General features: G+C 39.8%; 1 protein-coding gene across 1 annotated transcript in view; it reads right to left on the reverse strand.

Moving 5' to 3' along the window:
- The window catches only part of ESR2 (estrogen receptor 2), a 75,785-nt gene extending 65,971 nt beyond the window's left edge, over positions 1-9,814 (reverse strand). The window contains exon 1 of the mRNA XM_007432429.3: positions 9,342-9,814. The gene's annotated coding sequence lies outside the window, so the exon portion shown is untranslated. The remainder of the gene's footprint in view (positions 1-9,341) is intronic.
- Positions 9,815-22,333: the final 12,519 nt, after the last annotated feature.

Raw genomic sequence — 22,333 nt, forward strand, 5'->3', positions numbered from 1 at the left:
GCTCTATGTCCTAGAGGAGCCCCCAAGTAATTCTCAGAAAAAAGAACAACAGTATCTAATCAAACCTTCATCAATTAAACAATATGCATACAGTAATGTAGAACTGTCTGTGTGCATTGTAGTTGGAGATAAGCACCTTGTGCTAGCAGAATATACAAACACTGGAGATTACAGTGATACACTCTTTATTTGAACACAGTGCATCAATATGTGCCCCTATGGATCCTTATGGTACATTTTGATTATTATCTATTCAGAATGAGGTTTTTGCCCTAACTCTAACATATTACAAATCCCCAAGTAGCGTAAAGAGAGAGGAATTCATGACTGGTATTATTAGGCAGTGTTATGTGAGAAGAAATGTTGTCAATTAACTTCAAAATATGCTCTTTAAAGTGAGATTTATTTTAATGGAAAGTAATATTGCCAAAATAGATTGATGGCCTCCCCCAAGAACCAAAAACACCCCATCTAGGATGAATAGCTGGGATCTCTACAGATGTTTACAGTGCTGGCAAGTCCACAAAACCCTTTGCCAGTCATGAGAAGTTGTTCTTAAGCATCAGGAAATACATTACTTCCTACAGATTATATTTTCTCCCTCTGTTTTGTTTCATCAGAAAGATGTATTTTCTCAAAAAGAAGACAACTCTGAATTTAAGATGACCCACACATTGAAAGGCAAAAGAGTAGACAGAAAAAGAAATGATAAACACAGACAAAAGTTGTGTGCAAGGCCCAGCGATCCCACGTTTCAATTCCAGCTGAAACCAACCCATGAATGTGTGCGTGTTCACACATGTGTAGGAATATTTGTATGTGAGTATATGTAAGTGCAAGAAACCACACTCTAAATGATAAGCTAGCACTCCCTGAATTCAAAGCTACTAATTAAAGTAAATCGCCTGTAAAATTAATCAATTCCCCCATCTGTATATATCTACCATTCTCTCACACACAGAGAAACCACTTTTCCACACAGAAATACCGTGTGCATATACCACCCTTCTTTAACAGAAACAGCAAAAAAGAATGGAAAAAAATATCCCAAGATGGTCCAGATGTGGGCAGAGAAACTGGACAATAATTTCACTACATTTCTTCCAGAAGGAATAAAAATTCCACAGTCCTTTCTTAGGGAAAGATTTCATCATCTATATTTGTGTGTTTGTCTGTGGCTTTCTTTTTTTAGCAGACTGCTTCAAATCTCCTTCCCTACACCAGCTAAAGAGGCTGATTCCAATCCTTCAGAGTCCCTTCAGGACTTTTAAAGTTGTCAAAAGGCCTTTGTACCCCTTCTGAGCAGTTCCTACTCATCCTCTCCAGCATAACTGCTACAGGGGTAAAGTTGAATAAGTGGACTATGTAGTGAGGAAAAGTGCTCTATCATCTATCTATCTATCTATCTATCTATCTATCTATCTATCTATCTATCTATCTATCTATCTATCTATCTATCGAATTTGTCACCGCTCATCTTGTTAAATGACTCTGGGCGGTTTACAAAACAATTAAAATCAATTAAAATACTCAGGGAGTATCATCTAGGCGCTAGCCACCCCCAGGATTGGGTAGAGTTGTTATCCCCCCAATTAAGCTGGCAAAGCCAGGTCTTCAATTTTTTCTGGAAGGCCAGTAGGGTAGGGGCCTGCAGCACCTCTGGGGGGGAGAATGTTCCAAAGGCAGGAACAACGGCAGAGAAGGCTCTCCTCCTGGGCCCCGCCAGTCAACATTCTCTCGCTGACAGGACCCACAACATGCCCTCTCTGCCTGAACAGGTGGGACAGGTTGACAGAGGTAACCTGGACCCATGCCATGTAGGGCTTTAAAAGTGATAACTGACACTTTGAATTGGACCCGGAAGCAGACTGGGACCCAATGCAGCTCACGTAGTAAAGGTGTTATATGCGCCATTCTTGGGACACTCAAAATTATCTGTGCAGCTGCATTTTGGACCAGCTGTAGCTTCAGGATACTCTTTAAAGGTAGCCCCATGTAGAGCGCATTGCAATAGATGTCCAGAGCATGAGTGACTGACTGGAGAGCCTCCTGATCCAGGAAGGGGCATAACTGGCATACCATATGAAGGTGGGCAAAGGCTCTCCTGGCCATGACTGCCACCTGCTCCTCAAGCAGGAGTCATGAGCCCAGGAGGACCCCCAGATTACACACCGGGTCCATTCGGGGCATTGCAATCCCATCCAAAACCAAAGATGGTAAATCCTTGGATACAGAGGGGTCTCCAATCCATGGCCACTCTGTCTTACCAGGGTTCAGCTGAAGCCTGTTGCACCCCATCCAGACCCCCACAGCTCCAGGCACTGTGAAAGGGTGGTCATGGCATCACTCACCTCACCTGGGATGGAGATGTATAACTGGGTATCATCAGCATATTGATGATACCTTATCCCATAGTGACAGATGCTCTCACCCAGTGGTTTCATGTAGATGTTAAAAAGGAGCAGAGAGAATAACAAACCCTGGGGCACCCCACAAAGGCAGGGCCATGAGCTGGACCTCTCACCCCCCCAATCAACAGTGATTGGGATCGACCTTGGAGGAAGGAAGAGAACCAGTGTAAAACTGTGCCGCCCACTCCCAACTCCCCAAGTTAACCCAAAAGAATACCATGGTTGATGGTATTGAAAGCTGCTGAGAGGTCAAGAAGAGCAAGGATGGATGCACTACCCCCATCCCATTCTCACCAGAGATCATCCATGAGTGCAACCAATGCCATTTTCATCCCATATCCGGGCCTGAAACCTGACTAAAAAGGGTCCAGATAATCCGTTTCCTCCAGGATCCTCTGGAGCTGCAACACTACCACCTTCTCAACCACCTTCCCTAAAAAGTAGAGGTGGGAGACCAGATGAAAATTGTCCAGTATGATGGAATCCAGTGATGGTTTCTTGAGGACACTTATCATGGACACTTGCAGATGCAGGTTCCTGTATAGGAGAAAGCTTTTCCCACCTGCTCTCCCTATGTCTCTGTCGACATGCACAAGGAAATAAATAAATACTGGCCCCCTAAAAATGGCGGACGAATAGAAAAAGTCTACATTCCCGAACCCTTGATCATGTATAGTTGCCATCATCACCGATATCACAAGCTTAAGGAGAATGAAGAAAGCTTTCATCTTGGGTTCAAAATAAAGCAAGCTTTGAAGAAGTAAAGCAAAATGTCCTCCTATCTGAAATACCAATGTGAGTTCTCCTGTGATTTTTATGCGTGAACATATGCATTGTTGTTGTTGTTGTTCAGTCGTTAAGTCGTGTCCGACTCTTCGTGACCCCATGAACCATATTGCGCCAGGCCTTCCGGTCCTTCACTGCCTCCCTGAGTTTGCTCAGTTTCATGCTCATTGCTTCAGTGATGCTGTCTCACCATCTCATCCTCTGCCGTCCTCTTCTCCTTTTGCCTTCAATCTTTCCCAGCATCAGGGTCTTTTCCAAAGAGTCCTCTCTTCACATTAGGTGACCAAAGTATCTGAGCTTGAGCTTCATTATCAGTCCTTCCAATGAGCAATCAGCGTTGATTTCCTTTAAGATTGACTGGTTTGACCTCCTAGCAGTCCAGGGGACTCTTAAGAGTCTTCTCCAGCACCACAGTTCAAAGGCATCAATTCTTCGGCACTCAGCCTTCTTTATGGTCCAGCTCTCACAGCCATACATTACTACTGGAAAAACCATAGCTTTGACTATGCGGATCTTTGTCGGCAAGGTGACGTCTCTGCTTTTTAATATGCTATCTAGGTTTGCCATAGCTTTCCTCCCAAGGAGCAAGCATCTTTTAATGGCTGCAGTCTCCGTCTGTGGTGATTTTGGAGCCCAAATAAATGAAGTCTGTTACTGCTTCCATTTCTACCCCTTCTATTTGCCAGGAATTGATGGGTCCAGATGCCATGATCTTAGTTTTTTTAATGTTGAGTTTCAAGCCAGCTTTTGCACTCTCCTCCTTCACCCTCATCAAGAGGCCCTTTAGTTCTTCTTCACTTTCTGCCATTAGGGTGGTATCGTCTGCATATCTGAGGTTATTGATGATTCTCCCTGCAATCTTAATTCCGGCTTGTGATTCTTCCAGCCTGGCATTTCTCATGATGTACTCTGCATATAGGTTAAATAAGCAGGGTGACAGTATACAGCCTTGTCGTACTCCTTTCCCTATTTTGAACCAATCGGTTGTTCCGTGACTGGTTCTAACTGTTGCTTCTTGGCCCGCATACAGATTTCTCAGGAGACAGGTAAGATGGTCTGGTACTCCCATCTCTTTAAGAATTTGCCACAGTTTGTTGTGATCCACACAATCGAAGGCTTTTGCATAGTCAATGAAGCAGAAGTAGATGTTTTTCTGGAACTCTCGTGCTTTCTCCATGATCCAGCGAATGTTGGCAATTTGATCTCTAGTTCCTCTGCCTCTTCGAAACCCAGCTTGTACATCCGGTAGTTCTCGGTTCACGTACTGCTGAAGCCTAGCTTGTAGGATTTTGAGCATAACCTTGCTAGCATGGGAAATGAGTGCAATTGTGCGATAGTTTGAGCATTCTTTGGCATTGCCCTTCTTTGGAATTAGAACGTAAACTGACCTTTTCCAATCCCGTGGCCACTGTTGCGTTTTCCAAACTTGCTGGCATATTGAGTGCATACCTATTATATTTCTCTTTCAGCCTCAAAAACTCCACTGCTGTCACCAGTAGTCATATCTTAGATTTGCATGCTTATCTTGACCAGTTCACTAGTTCAATGAAAGACTGAAGAAACAATTGAGCCTCTGGACATAATATGAGACCGCATAATGCTGCAGTCATAGTCCGATTTAGACATTAGAACTGTGCAGCATTCAACCCACATCAGCACCACTTCACTCCCACCTCCATGCTCTAGTGAAATAATTACAATGTCAAAATTTGCAGCAGAGATACCTTTGTGCCTATAACTGTACCAGAACCCAGGATCCTAACACAGGCCCTGGCTCACATGAAAGCCAGCATGAATATACCCAGAAAATTGTATCTGCTCTGGATCTCAGCAAGGGAGGCAGTGTTTATGTGCAGCACTCCTGAAATATATTCTCCATATTTATAATGCCTCAATATGTCTCCTGCATTATCTGAGTAGGGAATTCCCTGAGATCCTAAGAAATATTTATCACTGTAGATTACTGTAACCTGATTTAGGTTAGCTTTGGCTTAGAAAGATGAGATACAGGCAATTCTCGTTATTCGCAATTGTTCCGTTCCGTGAAAATGCTGCGAATACCAAATTTGCAAATGCGGAAACCTCAGCTGGGAGCATGTGCGTCAGGCAATCCCAGTGGTTTGCCACTCCACATGTCCCTGAATAAGCACAGTGCCACAAGTACTGATTTTGGTTACAAAAACATTTTTGTGAGTAGGCAAATTCGCAAATACAGAACCTGTGAATGATGAAGATTGCGTGTATAAATGTTGCTATAAGTGAACACTTTCCAAACTCTTGGAAAAAATAAGATCTGACATAAATTAAGAACATTAACCAGAACTTGGTGTTGGTTCCAGACTTTGGCATACTGTGGCATTATAGATGCATCAGTTGTAATCTACAGTTTACTACCGCTGCTTGCACAGCTGTATCATTTGATCTCACTGACACAACTATTCCTACCTAAAAATGCTGAGGAAATGACACTGATTGGATGAGCGGAAGTCATAAGTAAACCCGAAGAGTTGTTTCTCCTTCTGCCTGCCTCTTCAGGAGAGCTTGGAATACAAAAGCTGGAAGGAAGTCCACAACTAGGAAGTTCCCAAAATACTCTTTGTCCCACAGGACCATCTCTTCTAAGCTTTGCCGCTTTGGAGGATGGTGGGGAAATATGCAAGGAACAAAAGACCCCTGATGACGCTCCCGCTTCCTTTTTCTTATCCCCTCTTTGAGTATCCTGGTGCTGGTCAGCTCTCCCTGCCTTGGATCACCTGAAGCACCACCAACAAAACGATTGATGAAAATAGCCTCCTCAGACTGTGCTTACAGTAAAACTGCCATAGCTTGTTGACTGCTTATGGGGGAAAGTCACTAATACCAGAGCAATTGAGGGTGAATTTAAGCTGCCTTCCATATGGATAAGGGACAAGATGAAGGCAATATCATGACAGGAAAAAAAGAGGTTGTTGGGACACATGAGATTAAGTTCAAGTAGGGAAAGACCTTAACTCTGCACCGGGATAGGCCACCTTTTAGTGGCTTGCATGGCACATTAAACAATTTTTAAAAGGGTGAGTGCTAGATGAGACAGTGCAATTATGCACAAATGGGGGAGGCCATGGCACACATGTAGATGGGGTTATTTTTTTTTTTCCCTTGCATTTTTGGAGGGAGTATTTATGTTTTTCTTTATATTAAAAAACCATTTTAATTTAGAGGGTTTGTGTCATCACTTTTGCGCATTTGCCACTTTGAAAAGGTGGGAAACTATAACTCAAAACTATTCATTAGAATTGCTGTATTTCACTGATATAATGTACCCTTCCCAACCTGGTATCTTCAGCGTTCAAAGTTCCCAATTTGGTGTTGGCTACATTTTCTGGGAACTGGGAGAATTGTAGTTAGTCCTAATACAGCTGGAGGGCATCAGGTTGGGGAAGGCTAAAGTAAAATATAATCTGGGAATTGGGGAAATGAAAGCAAACATCCCAATAGATATGGGAAGTGTATTTGCTATCCTAGTCTATCCTACCCAAATTACCCCTACACACCCACACCCACACAGACACATAGCCGTTCATTGTTCGAATGTCTTTATTGTAAACAGACCTAGACATTTTGAAGTACAGGGAAGTACAGAAATGTTTTAAGCATACAAGGAAGCTAGCATAACTTGGCATTTTAACTTGTGTACTGAAAACCTACCAATATGGATTTGTTTGCAGTGCTACAACATTGTCCAGTTCTTGTTTCCCCAAATGAAGAAAGCTACAAATGCATTGAAAGATACAGATGATTGCTGTGTTTTGCAAAGCAAAATGTGATCCTGCATTTCTGCATATTCCAAGGAGACCAATTTCTCTGCCTCATCCAAACTTTTTGGGGTAGCTGAATTGCTATCCAACGCTTTGCCATTTATCATTTCTAGTGCTATAATTTGTGTTTCAAAATATGTAACAAGCACCCAGTCAGCATTATTTTTTTCAAAAAGGTTTAAGCCTGTAATTACCTTTACTTTAGCATATGCTTTATGCATATGAAACTATGGATATACCTTATGAATCTAAAGCTAAATGTATGCAATCAGTTACCAACATTTTAAAGTTTAATGTTTACTATATAATCTCTGCTTTGGATAGACCTACATATGTTTCCTCTTCTTTGCCCCACTTGGCAGAAATGAAGCAAGCAATAGTCGGAATGACTGTCATTACCGAGAAACAAATAAGTAAATACTGTGCATATTTTCCATGGGACAGTGGGGGTGGGGGGGTGGGGGGGTGGAATGTTGCTTGGGAAAGACTTGAAGAGGATCCAGAATTAAATCTATGAAGCTCTGGGGCAATGTTCCCAAGACGGATCACATGAAGCTATCTTAAGTTGAGTTATTGCTCTCTCTAGCCAAATGTTCTATATTCTGATCAGCAGTGGCTCTCCTGGATCTTGAAGGAAGACATCAGGAACTGAAACTGAGACTCCCTATATAATGGGGGCTATAATGAATTAAGTCCACACTTATGAAATGATTAACATTTCAGCAATACTGAGGCCAAGTGTCCTTCAGCGCAGCAGAAAGTTGGATTAAAACCCACAGGTTCAAGGGACCCTTCCAGCCAGCACAAAAGCACATCTTTCAGGCTTTGTGTCCAGCTGGTGGGAGTGACACCTGCCTTGACAATACAATAGAGTGAGTTACAAACCTAAGAAATAACCAAAGATCCCATTTTATGGATGTTAAGTTTTATCCCAGAAATTCATTTCTAATGCTAGCAATTTTAAATTAGATACCTTAGGATGTAATTGGAAATATTCTTTTGAGCACAAAAAGCCTTTCCATTGTACTGTTCGAGTAACTACAATTACTCCACACATCTGGAATTTCGACATGGGAGTTTTTTGGCCAAAATGCATGTTTATCGGGCATACATTTCACCAATCTATTCAGAACTATATACTTTGAAATCAGTTGTTTTTTTCCAGTGGAATGATAAGCATATGCTTATTTTTCATATTGATATAAATGTGAAACAAACACTGCAATTCTGTACATGTCCCCATTTTCAGTGTACTGCCTGGTAAATGCACATAGGATTGCAGCTAAAAGTAATAATGGGTGGGATGCCCAAGGGATACTAACAAACCCATTTCTATGTACACTGGGAGATCTCTTCTTATATAAACTTCCCATTTCAGGAAATTAGAAATTCATGGGCTTTTTAATGGTGACATACCAAAAAAAAAAAAAAAACTACCTTGCCAAAAAAGAAAAAAGATAAATCATGATTATACAGAGAAGAAAAAAAGCCTGAGTTTATTATAGTGACTCTCTCAACCTTAGGAAGAAAGCAATAGCAACCCACTTCCAAAAATGCTGCCAAAAAATTTGCATGGACTTGCCAACAGAGTCACCAGGAGTCAAGGCACACACAAAAAAGCCTTTACAAAAAGCAAATTAAAAATTAAGGTAGTATAACCAAAACTAATGAGGAACACTGAAATTGATAATTAATTAATTGTAAATGCTATTTTATTAAGCTCTTCCCTAATATTCCAAAAAGAGTGGGTCACAAACCCAAAGATTAAATAAAATATTCCCTTAAAAGCTATAGGGCAATAGACACGATTATCTGGGAATGGCTCATTATTTGACACTTCAAAGAATTGCTCAGTGGGTCTAATCACAAAATCACTGAAACCCCATATTGATTGCAATAACTACAAGGTCTTATCCAAAGAAACTTTACTGACATACAGAGAACTTAATGGCACAATTAATGCCAAGCTTATTTGCTGGGGTCTAGTTTCTCTGTAATTTTGACTGAAGTACTGACCCAAAATTTTGAACACTTGTGCCACTGCCAAGCTTTTTTCTCAAGGTTTCAGTTAGAGAAAGAGGGAAACTTAACACACAAATGGCTCACAAGGTAAACTTCTACAGATCAGAAGACCTTTAAATAAATATATTGGTTTAAATAATTCTCAGTCTGAGGAAAGGCCATTTCAAGCTTGGTAAACTCTTTTCTTTCCAGAGTTATTCTCAAGCATATAATGCACTCCTCTTTCACCCACTGCTTTTATGATTATCTATGGTATTCATATTCTCTTTACACATATGCTATAGACATGCACACGCACAAGAGATATATAAATACAAGCACCTACCTGAGTGGCTTGGAATGAAGTGTGCTTGACTTTATAGTTACTGATGAGCATTAAGTAAATGTTGAGCAAGGTTTCACTTCCAGCATTTTTGTTGTGGCTGTTGTCGTCTTCCCTTAATTTCACCAAAGCAACAGCTGTATCCAGGACCAGCTCCTTCAATACACTGCAGGACAATCAAGAACTCAAATGCCCATCTTTATGAAGCAATATCTTGCCAGCTTCGGAGGACAAGGATCACACATACATGTTCAGTGTTTTCTTTCTCTGGGAAAAGCGAGAGCTCTCGGTTTAAGTTCCTCCTCCTTCCTGACATAACAAATTTCAGAAGCTTGTTAGTCACTGCCTGTTCCAGCACTCACACTAGTAAGCATTTGTTCCAAACTAATGTATTCTCGTCAGCACAGAGAGGATTATCTATTAACTGACATCACAGACCTAATTATCAAAGGATGCATTTGAATCACACTTTCCTACTGTCCCCGTTTGCCAGATACCTGCTCTTGATCTAAACAAAACCCACTCTGTCCCTTGGTTTGCATTGGAGAGAGAAAGTGAAAGGGGGCTTACGTGTTGATGTTATTGTGTATACATAGCTTGTAGCAGAATTCTTTTAGTTTGAACTCCCCTCGGAGCTAATATCTTGGAAAAGGGTTGGGGGGGGGGATGAGATGCATCTGTCAATGCCAGGAGCACAAAACACGGAGCGTATGACTGGTGCTTTCTTCTTCCCCACACTGACCATGGATTGTTGGGAAGCGTATTCAATCTGCACCTATCTTATACCTTAAAAACAACTAGACCCCCTATTGGTAAACTGGACATTCTTCTTTTAATAGAAATCTTTTTCTCTTCCTTTTGGTAAAGAGGATCAGTCCTTTTATATCATCAGTTTTGCAGAGGTTGTTCTGGACAAATGTACTACAGCAACTCTATTGGGAAAATTGGCAAGTTGTTCTTAGTGATGTTACTACGGTCCTCACTATTCTGATAGTTCATATGGAAAAAAAGGAGTTTGGTGGGGCCATTTTATTGTATGTTAAGGTGATAAAACACATATATTTCTTGCTTTTACATTCTACCCTTTTGTAATAAATAGCAAATATAATATATTGTAAAAAAGAAGAACATGCCTTAGTTTCATGTAGGGTATTATTTATGATTATCTATGGTATTCATATTCTCTTTACACATATGCTATAGACATGCACATGCACAAGAGATATATAAATACAAGCACCTATCTGAGTGCCTTGGAATGAAGTGTGCTTGACTTTATAGTTATTGATGAGCATTAAGTAAATGTTGAGCAAGGTTTCCCTTCCAGCATTTTTGTTGTGGCTGTTGTTTTCATCTTCCCTTAATTTATTATAATAATAATAATAATAATAATAATAATAATAATAATAATAATAATAAATTTATAATAAATAGCAGCAATATGTAATGGAAGGATGGAGCACTAAAACAGTAATATTTGGGTAAGGATCAAGGAATCAGAAATACATCAGAACTATTTCCACATACCGAATGATATGGCACTGCCTGTTCTATGACACTTCATACACTGTGCTTCCATGATACAAATTAAATTGTAATGACATAAAGATCCTAAAATGTTAAAAATCTAAAGGAGAATTAAAAAGTAAAATGAAAAGCAAATGTACCCGGACACTGAGCAAAAATAAGTTCTAAAAAAAATTCCCCAAAGAAGAAAATGTATAATATAGTCCAATGAAGTTTCAACTCTTCACCCAAGTGACCCCTTTTGTCACTTTGACCTGCCCGCATTTTGATGGAATAAGAAGAAATTAGAAGGTAGAGTCCTACCTAAGTAGAAAGGGCTATGCCTCTCCGAAGAGCAAAAGGGAGGCTATTTTTTTTAATTGCCTTATATATATATCCTTTGCACAACTTCGTATTGTGTGCCAGTTGCACCCATTCCTAGATCAGGGGAATGTACTCATGGCCACTCATGCCCTGGTCACCTCCTGGTTAGACTACTGCAATGCGCTCTACATGGGGCTGCCCTTGAAGAGTATCTGGAAATTTCAGCTGGTGCAAAATGCAGCGGCACAAGCAGTTATGTGTGTTTCTAGTAGAACTCATGTTACACCTCTGCTTTGTGAGCTGCACTGGTTACCAGTTTGTTTCTGGGTACAATTCAAGGTGCTGGTGTTGACCTTTAAAGCCCTTCATGGCATGGGGCCGGGTTACCTGAGGGACCGCCTCTCCCTGATTTCATCTGCCCGTCCCATCAGATCTGACAGAGAAGGCATGCTGTGGATCCCGTCTGCTAGAGAATTACATTTGGCGGGTCCCAGGAGGTGGGCCTTCTCTGCTGTGGCGCCTGCGCTGTGGAATCTTTTCCCCCTGAGGTGAGATTGGCTTTGTCATTGTTGAGCTTCTGAAGGTCCCTTAAGACTTGGTTATGCCAGCAGGCCTGGGGACTCCAGGGGACAGAGGAATTAGTGAGGTGGTTCCCTTATTTTTAACTTCCTTTTATTCTCTGTTTTATTCTGTTTTATATATTTTTAATGTATTTTACTGTTTTTAGCTTTGTTGTACACTGCTCAGAGTCACCTGTGGTGAGATGGGCGGCTATATAAAGTGATTTAATAAATAATAAATAAACATATAAAATTGTAAGTGTATCCCCGCAAGAAAAAACCTAGCAGTTCTGAGAAGGATTTAGCTTTCATCCTGATTTATTCATTTATTTTTTTACTTGCAGGAAAATATATTCATATTTGTTGAATCCAGTGGACTGTCCTGCTTTTTGCTTTTTAAATTTCAGGCAGAAGCAAGCAAGGATGTGGATATTGATAAGCAGACTCACCTTAGAGGAGAAATACCAGAAGAAGAAAATGGGGAATCTTCAAAAGTAGGAACTGCCATCTATACAGCCCACAATGCCATTTCATGATTCTGCTATCTAACTATTCTTCTTCATATAGAAACCTACTGGGTTTACCCAAGGAATTGGGTAGCTATCTTTGTATTTATTTGTGTAATTTCTATTCTTAGCAAACTTTGTAATCGTTAAATATAAATAAATGCAATGTTGATTGGGCTTTACAGCACTCTCTGTTGGTATCACCCTTTGCTAGTTTGTAAGTTGTATCAAAAAGTGCATTGTGTAGATCTTCTACATAAAACTCAGACCAGCTATGTTTTTTCATGTGGGGTTATGCCCAACCAGTTCAAATCATTAAGAGAAGATTAAGGAAGACTTGCATTGGTCAACTCTAACCTGATGACTTCCAGATTTAGTGGACCTCTTCCCCCCACTTTCTAATGCAGAATAGTGTCTTCTGCTGTGGCTCCACCCACTTTTTCGCAATTCTTCCTACTTTATTTGATGCAGTTACATTACACTGTATATCAACTAACAGACATACTGCAAGGAGCCCCACATAGATGCATGAGAAACCACTTGCTCCCTGTCCGTTTAACTTTCAAAATGGCCAATGTATCTGTTCTCTTATTTGATTTAACATTTAAACTCTGCCCTTTCTGTCCTACTGAGATAACTGGGCTGCCTAGCAACCCCCTGAAAAATCAGGAAAACCCATGAAAAGCTGAAGAAAGAAAGCAAAACTTATATACAGAATTAATCACAAAGCAGAACACACAAGCAACAGTGCAGCCAACAATGTCAGCCATTAATAAAGAATTTGAAACAGTTGATGTCCATAGTCATTTTGTCCACTGAAATGGTGAGACACATAGCAGGTCATCAGCTAATTATCTTCCTTTTGTTCCTCTCTAATACGTGCGACCAAAGGAAGTTTCCTCACATTCCCATACAGTATATGGCCGTAGATACAATTGGTTTGTCATACATTCTTCCCCAAACACACTGTTCACCTGGATAATAGGTGAGCCAGCTGTTCTCAGAAAGAAGGGTCATTCAAATTATTGAAACGAATTACTGAATGATTTCCATTTGGAAATTCTCTCTTGGACATATTTCCATCAGTGATGAAGGAAAACCATTTCCAATGACATCTACAGAGTACCTCATTCTTGAGCTCCAGTAATCCCTTATGACCTATAGCTTCAGCCTCCTTCCCAGGAACTTTCAAATGACTTGTTTCATCTTTGGCCATTATTTGACTGGGTATGGCTGGCAGTTTATCTGCTCTACTTAAGCACAAACCTTTAAACCAGAAAGCTTATCTATATCCTATGACTTTATCTATGCCCCAGACTTCACTAGGTTCCGCCTCCCAATAAAAGACCAGGATTCTTAATCTGAGTTCTATCACTGGTGATCAATCTAAGCAGAAAACTATGTAAGTCTTAGACCATCACCCTAAAATTCTTTACACTGAATCTGAACCAAGTAGATGTCCAAATGGAGGATATTAAGCCAAGAACTAGCAACATGTGGAGGAGTTTATTTATTTGTTTCCTTTTCAACTCTTCAAAAGCAGGAGGTTTCTTCCTGGCTAGCACTGGACACGTGCTTCAAGACAAGACCTCTAAAGAATTCAAATGATGTATATATGTATGCATACACACTCGTTTGAAAGGCATTAACCAGCAATAATCAACCACAAGATCAACTAAACCTACTGAAGTAAGTAGTAAGATCAACTAAACCTACTGAATCATGCTGTTACAAAATCAGTATTAATCCAAAGTCTGAAAGGGAAGGGAAGGTGTTGCTTAAAATGTAGAAAAGAAATGCCAAGTTGCCACTGTACAGACTTGAGGACAAAGCATTTGAAAGAAAAATCATAATCATCTCCTACTGTGCACACGGGAAAATGAAGATTTTTTTTTTATCCATCTGACCCCATATCATGCCGCTTTTTAAAGCTCAGCTTTGTCTGCCACTGATAAATATACAATCCCCTTATCAGCAGTTTAGTAGAGCTCAGAAATGGTAAAAATAATAAGAATATAAGAATAAGAAAAATAATAGGGGGCTAATAAGACCTGGCTCTGCCAACTGGCATGGGACAAAAAAAGGGGCAACCAACCCTGGGGGTGGCTAGCACCTTGAAGATGCTCCCATATGTTAACATCTTACTGATCATCAACATCTTGGAAGACATTATTATTTGCATATGTGTCTGGTTTTATTCTATTTTTACTGTACTCTTATGTTGTTTTTATTGTATTTTAATTCATATTTATTGTTGCTTTATCGTGAACCGTCCAGAGTCACTTTTTCGTGAGATGGGCGGTATCTAAATTTGAAATATAAATAAATAAATAAATAAATGAGCAGAAATCATATTCTCTCAAATAAAATTTGTTCAAAAAGGAAAAGCTCCCTTCCTTTTCCCTCTCTCTGGCTTAGCCATAGTCATTTGTCAAATTCCCCTTGGCTGGGGAATTCTGGGAGTTGAAGTCCACACATCTTAAAGTTGCCAAGGTTGAGAAACACTGGCCTGAAGGCTTCCATCTCCCAAGCCATCCCCCAGCCTTGCTCACTCTGTCCCCGGCTCCTGGAAACCTTGTTGCCCTTGCCTTCAGAACGGGGAGAGGATCATGGCCGTGGACCCAGCTTTACAGCTTTACAGAGGAGAGCTCTTCATCTAGGACCCTGCCTGGTCAAACATCTAGAAGGCTTGAAAGCTCATCAAAATCTAGCAAGAGGAGACTGAACAGGCAGGCACTCAGATTACCTGCTCATTGTCCTCCCTATTACAGCAAGGAATTTGTAACAATAACGTAGCAGGGAGGAGGAAATGTGCAGCTGTGCTCAGAAATGAACAAGCTTACAGTTTGCCCAGGCTTGATATGCATTTGTTGTTGGTTTAATATTTATATTAAATAAATAAAAACCAAGTATAATACATTAATAATATAGTAGTGCTTGTTTATATGTGTATAAGTATATTTTATAAATATTGGGGTGATATATAAGTGCTCACTTTGTCATAAATATTACATTTATATTAGTGCTTATTTATATTTAATAAATAAGTGCCAGTAGAAATCTATATTTGAATATACAATATTTCATAATTCTATTTTGATTGCTTAATATTTATATTAAATATAAAGAAATATTAAATATAGTGTGTTAATTATATACGTGTGTTACATTTCTATTCTCTTTTCTTCAGTTATAAAGTAATAAATGCAGCCTGGGGGTCCTCCTGGACTCACGACTCCTGCTCAAAGAGCAGGTGGCAGTCGTGCCTAGGAGGGCCTTTGCACAGCTTTGTGTTGTGCTCCAGTTGTGCCCATTCCTAGATCAGAGGGACCTAATCACTGTCACTTATGCCCTGGTCACCTCCCGTTTGGTTTTCTGTAAATCCAAACATGGAGACATGGGGCTGCCCTTGAAGAGTATCTGGAAGCTTCAACTGGTGCAAAATGCAGCAGCGCGGGCAGTTATGTGTGCCCCTAGAGTGGTACACATTACACCTCTGCTTCGCAAGCTGCACTGGCTGCCAGTTTGCTTCCGGGTCCAATTCAAGGTGCTGTTTTTGACCTTTAAAGCCCTTCATGGCATGGGGCCGGGTTACCTGAGGGATCGCCTCTCCCTGATTACATCTGCCCGTCCCATCAGATCTGACAGAGAAGGCATGCTGTGGAGCCCGTCTGCTAGGGAATTACATTTGGCGGGTCCCAGGAGGCGGCCTTCTCTGCTGTGGCGCCCGCCTTGTGGAATCTCCTCCCCCTGGAAGTGAGATTAGCTCCATCCCTCTTAACATTCCTCAAGTCCCTCTAGACCTGGCTATGTGATCAAGCCTGGGGCTCCCAGGGGACCGGGGAGATTTTACGATGGCTCCCTTATTAATTTTATCCCCTCCTGTTTTGTGTGTTTTTACTGTTTTTTTATATGTAGTTGTTTTTATGTATTTATTTTTTTAATTGTTGTATGCCACCCAGAGTCACCTTGTGAGATGGTGGCTATATAAATATGATAAATTAAATGAATAAATAAATAAATATTTGGGGGGGACAGGATCAGGGTGCATTCTCGGGTGGCCATGCCAATGGTCTTTGTTCATGAGGAAGAGCCTCATCCCTAGTCCATGTTATCCCAAACCCTGTTCTCTTTAAAGGCATGCAGTAAGGGGAAGCTCCAGGAATCTAGGCCTTTCAAACTCCTAGGTAGTTGACACACTGTAGAATAAGACAAATCTCAAATCCCATTTAACTGACTGCCCCAGGACCAGTTGAATTCTCCCAATACTCCGGAAGATGATTGAGCAAAAGGTTGGAGCCTAGTATGTAAGAGGAAACAGAAGACAGATACCATCCTGCTGGAGTGTTTGACTAAGACCTGCTCACTGACCCTATTTCCAGGTAGGCTGGCATACGTATCTTTTTAAAATGAACTTTTTTTTTTTAGTTCTCTTAACCTCCTCCTCTTTTGCTGATATCCATCTCTGTATTTTTAAAGTATGTCTTAAGTTTGTATTCAACCCTTAGAGAAATTGGCCTGGGGATTGCCTCAGTTGATTGGGTTTCTTTCCCCTGTACTCCCTGTCCCTGCAACTGAAAGGGAAAGGAATGAATGAAGTCATCCTGTGGAACCTTACTTGTTTCTCAGAGTTGAAATTGGACACTACTAAGCTCTTGAACATGCTCCTTGCTCTGCTGTCCCCTTGGCTTGAGTACAGGTTGAGCCCAGCACTGAACCTAGTACCTTCTTTAAGATATTCAGTTTTTTGAACTGAGGAGTAAATTTCAGAAAAAGAATACTGTGAATTTACCTATGCATTTCATTCTTCTTAATCTGTCTTCTCAGATGTTTTTGGACTACATCTTTTTGGTCCCCTTGGACCCCAGTCCCCATCACTCTTAAGAATTGGCCACACTAGTGAGGTTGTTCTATTTGCAAAGCAACTGCTAAACCATACATTCCTAAATATACAATAATGTGAATTCTAACAAAACAAGCAGCTGCTGAAATAAAATGAACAGTGCAGTCTGGCAGGAATGCAAGGCTGTAAAAAGTTTCAGGACATTTTTAAGATGAAAAGACTAAAAAACCTAGGTGACTAAATACAGCTTCCCCAGGAGGGCCTCTATAGAGAGAGCATTCTATAGTGGACTGTTGGTCCAGGTAGGGCCTAAGTTAATATAAAGCAGTCTTAGCTAGGAAGACTTCTTGTGACAATACTGGATTAAGTAGAAGATCTAAATTGCAAGCTTCATCCATCAGAAGGATTGTGATACTTTTTTTCAAAACAGGCCAGTTCTGGAGGTGAATCATTCCCTAACAGATCTTCAGGCTTCATTTATTGCCTTGGCACTGATTTAGAGGCTTTGCCTCTGGATTACAGGAAGGGTAGAACAGAGATTGTGCCGTCAGCATATTGATGAAATCTCAGTCCGTATTTCTAGAAGATATTCTCCAGCTGCTTCACATGGGTATGAAGCCACATGAAGGATAAACAGAGTCCTCTAGGGCCCCTTAGTTGAAATACTATAGGAGACAGCAATATTCCCCTGGACAGCCTTTTGGAATTAACCACCCAAAGAGGTATAGAAGCACTGTAATGCAATCTCTCTAAGCCTCAACCTCAAGAGAAAGGTGCTATAATATAGAAAGCAATTGTGAAGTCCAGAACCAATAGTCTTAACTTTCCCTGTCTATTTTCTAGCACAAATCACCCCATACCTCACCAAATTTTCCTTTCCAGACCAGGCCTATAAACCAGATAGAAATGAATTATTAAAGTTAAAGTGGGAGTCAGCACTTCTTAAATCAGATAGTTATAAGTTATGTTATTCAATGTCCCCTTAGCTTTAAAGCCAATGTACATCAAGCAAGAGTCTGTTTATGGGAAATGCAGGGGAAAAAAATAATGGGTATAAACCACCATAAATATAAGGAGGAGACTGGACTTCTACACAGACAGTAATTTGGTGCCTTCTTGTTTGCAACAAGCATTCTCATTGATCCAAGCCATGCTTGTGAGTTTTCTACCAGATCCTAGCCAAGAAGCCAGATTAAGCCATGTAAAGTCAGGAGATCCATGATTTACTCCTGAATGCTGGTTGGGAAAGCCTGACATGAATCTAGAAAATCGGTTTCATTCCAAAGGGCCTGAAGTTGTCTGGCAATAATTTTCTCAAGCATGTTGTTCAGGAAGAGGATGTCATAAATGGCCTAAAGCTGCTTTTCATCTTCTAAATCCAGACTCAACAGCTCAATCACCATCCATTTTAAAGAGGCTTGTACCAGCATCGCCTCTCTAACAGAGGAATTTTAAGGCAACCTCAGCCACCAACAACTGGAACTCACAGTAACAACTGGACCAGACAATACTCTGGACACTTTTGTTGAAGTTTGTTTGTTTGTTTGTTTGTTTGTTTATGCAATTTCTATAGCTGTAAATGTATTAAATGTAGAGTCTTGGTTGTTGTGACTCATCAAAACCAGTGTCATGACCAGGAGAAATTGTGAGAGGTGAACATTTAACTAAATAGACAATTAATTAGTCCATTAAGGGTTATCGAGATAACAAAATATATATTTTAACCTTGATCAGAGAAACTAACTTTATATTCCTTCCTTTTACTTTTAACAATCTTGATCTTTAGTCCTTTCAAATAATGTCCTAGAACTTGATTTCTTTTCATTTTTTCTTTGTCCCTTCTCACAAAATTCTTCAAAGCTTTAACAAGCCTCTTTTGTAAATCCAATTTAGGAAAATTACTCAGGTCACTCTCTTGGTTTGTTATTTGTATATCCCTTTTAATTATTAAGACATCAGCCGGTTTCTTTTGTATGTCCAGTATAGCATCTTTTCCATATCATTCTTGTAGCCTGTCATTTTTAAATCCACTTTCAGATTAGTCTCAGTCTTGTCCAGTAAAACGTGTTCATCTTCCATAACATCTTTTAAAGACATACCACCTATAGAGGCAGACACTCTTAAAATTAACTTCTGGGTCCATTGTTCAAAAATATCCTTCAATATGTCCAGTGTTAAAATATTTTGCTCCATTCTGTATTAGTAAATCAAATTTAAGTGTTCTTTTCCTTTAATTGTAATCTTTAGTTCCTTCTGATTCCCTCTAGTGTCCAACCTTCAAAGTCCCATCCTATCATGTTTTTTCTAAAAGAATTCAAAATAAAAGCATTTTCCTATGGGAAGGATTCTTATAATTAATTCCAAAATCTTATTTCAAATCCATCTGGATCCTTGGTCCATTTGTAAAATCAAAGTTCTAATCACCCTTTTGCAGTTTATTAAAAAAAATTTTTTTTTTAAGTCCTTAAACTTGTATTTAAAACTTCTTTCACTAAGGATTGAAGGAAACTCACATGGAATTTTCAGACTTGTCAATCCAAAGGTTCTTAATACCTGAAAAGCAGTTAATAAGCGATATCTGAAAGTGATTAGAAAAGGAAGTATGCAAACTCAATGTCCTTTTAAAAGTGCCAACTGTGGTTTGAGCAAGATGGCTATTCCCTCATCTCTCACAGCTCTAAACCTACCAGAGACGGCTGTCTTGTGATTTCCTCATGAGTAGCAACTGTCTGGAGCACTTGTGAATGATCTCAAGTCCTCTCCTTGTCCAGAGAGGAAAAGCCAGTCTACTTGCTGGCTACTTATTCCACTGATCCGTAGTTCTTAGGGCTTCCTTTCTGTGATGGAATGGAATTATGAAGGCCAGGCTCAGGGAGATAAACATTTTCTTAGCTCCCCAGAAGAGCATGGGAGGAACAAGAGGATGAGACTGGCACCTCCCTGAGGAATTCACAATGTTGTGGTTGGCTGACTTTGGGAGCTGGGGTTTCAGTCTGGGAAGATTCTTGCTAGAGGTTGTAGCTAATAAACATAGCTGGACTGAATTTGCATTGTCTCTTGGAGTTCCTTGGGCTAGGCCTGACACTTTCCTTGTTTCTGAAGAACATTTGCTTTTCTCCAAGATTCCTCAAAGATAATATAGAAAGATTCAGTCAGATCATCAGCATTTTGCAGAGCCATATTCAGTTCACCATTTCTTCCCCGGAAGTCCCCATAGCTACACAAAAACTTGCTGATGATCTGAAAACAAACAAGAACATACATAGGAGGTAGAAAAGGGCCAAGTCACCAAGGAAGAATATGGACAGGCAGATAAGAATTCTAGAGCTGGTGTCTAGAAAGGCTAAAGCTCATAACAATCTGAGGTTTGTGAAGAATGTTAACAACAATATAAGAACTGCTATAGGAGCTATTCAATGAGGATGGTAAAATTCTACTTGGTAACAAAGGAAAGAGAAGGTTGCAAAATTCCTATTTTGATTTAATCTTCAACAAGAAAATGTATATTCCACCAAGTAACTGTGAAGAGCAAAATGAAAGAGCAGGATTGAACCTTGAGATTACTTCCTAATCAACATCAGGAAGTATCTCTTTGCATACATTCAATTCTCTATGAGATCTCATATCCTATGTTACAGGGAAAAAAATGCTGATGATCTGACTGAATCTTTCTATATTATATTTGAGGAATCTTGGAGAAGAGCAAATATTATTCAAAAAACAAGGAAAGGAAGCACTAAAAACTACGGATCAGTCTGACATTTACAGGAATTCTAGAGCAGATCATAATGAGATGGATCTGTAAGTACCTGGGAAACAATTAAGCAATTACCAGAAGTCAGCATGGATTTGTCAGGAACAAGGCTTGCCAAATTAGGCTTATCTCTGTTTTTTTAATTGGATAACTTCCTTACTAGATAGGTCCACCTTTTTCCTGTATCAGTCAGACCCTCCCCTCCACACACATACATTGAGTACTGTGTCCTGTTTTGAGCACCACACTTTAAGAAAGATTCAGAGAACCATGAACAGTTTCAGAGAAGGGCAATGAGGTTGACCAAGAGATTAGAAACAAAATCACATGGAGAGTAAAGGAACTGAGAATCGTTAGTCTTGAGAATAAGTGGGATATGAAAATACTCTTCTAATCACTTAAAAGATGTTATAGAGAAGGAAGTCATGTGTAGTGTAGTGTTTTCTATCACTACAGAGTGCAGGACACAGAATACTGGATTTAAATTACAGGAAGACAAATTCTGATTCAAAGTTTTAAAATTTCCTATTGGTAGAAACAGCTTGCACTGGAATCCACTACCCAGACAAGTAGTGGATTCCCCTCCAGTGAGCATGGTCAAATGGCAGCTAATCATTCATCTTTTGGGACATAGTTTAATTTGGATTCCTACACTGAACACTTGGACCTAAATGTCTCCTTCCAACTCTATCATTCTATGGTTCTAAATACAGACCATTTTTGAATGAGGCAATACTTGTTTTTATCTGCTTCATTTCTTAAGTTGTTTTATGTGCTGCTGGTGGTTTTGTTTGATTATTTTATCTGTGCTATTATTATTTAAATATTTTTAGAATAGCTATTATTTGCATAATCAGTTTTATTGATAGCACTAACATTCTTTGGGAATATTTCTTCCTGATAAACCTAATCTCCACCACCATCATTGCCATCATCATAGTTAAATGCCCATAGACATAAATCTACAAAAATAGAAAGGGACATTAATTGTCAATGAACTCCAAAGCTTAAATTCCCCACAGGTCTCTTACTACTTTCCTCCATTTGCAGTTGGAAATGATTTACAGCACTGGAGCTAGCCAGATCTTTTATCAGCTGGCCAAAACTGAACTGGATTAAAATTACGCAGATCTCTTTTCAAACTTTTAGAAATTTTCAGCCAAATCTTTCATCTACGTTCCAATTCCAGCATCTGAAAACAGGTTAAATAATTTTACATACATCTCTGGGTCCAAATCAGTATATTCTAATATTACACAATAATGCAATAGGCATTGCTCCTATTTCTTCCTCCTTTCTTAGCCTATAGCTGCAACTATCATATCTGAAAACTGAAGCTGAGGCTGAGGCTCAATTAGAGAACACAGCCTTTCCATGCAAGTCACAGGTTGAGTCTTCACAATCTCCAGGTGAACTGAAAAAAGTGGTCTGTAACCTTAGACAGCCTCTATCAGTCAGTGTTGGCAGTATAGATATGAAGCAGCAGAGATCTGATCTGGTCA

The sequence above is a fragment of the Python bivittatus genome, unplaced genomic scaffold, assembly GCF_059951505.1.
Source record: "Python bivittatus isolate LINGU-HERP-01145 unplaced genomic scaffold, Pbiv_v1 ctg000580_np1212, whole genome shotgun sequence".
Lineage (NCBI taxonomy): Eukaryota > Metazoa > Chordata > Lepidosauria > Squamata > Pythonidae > Python > Python bivittatus.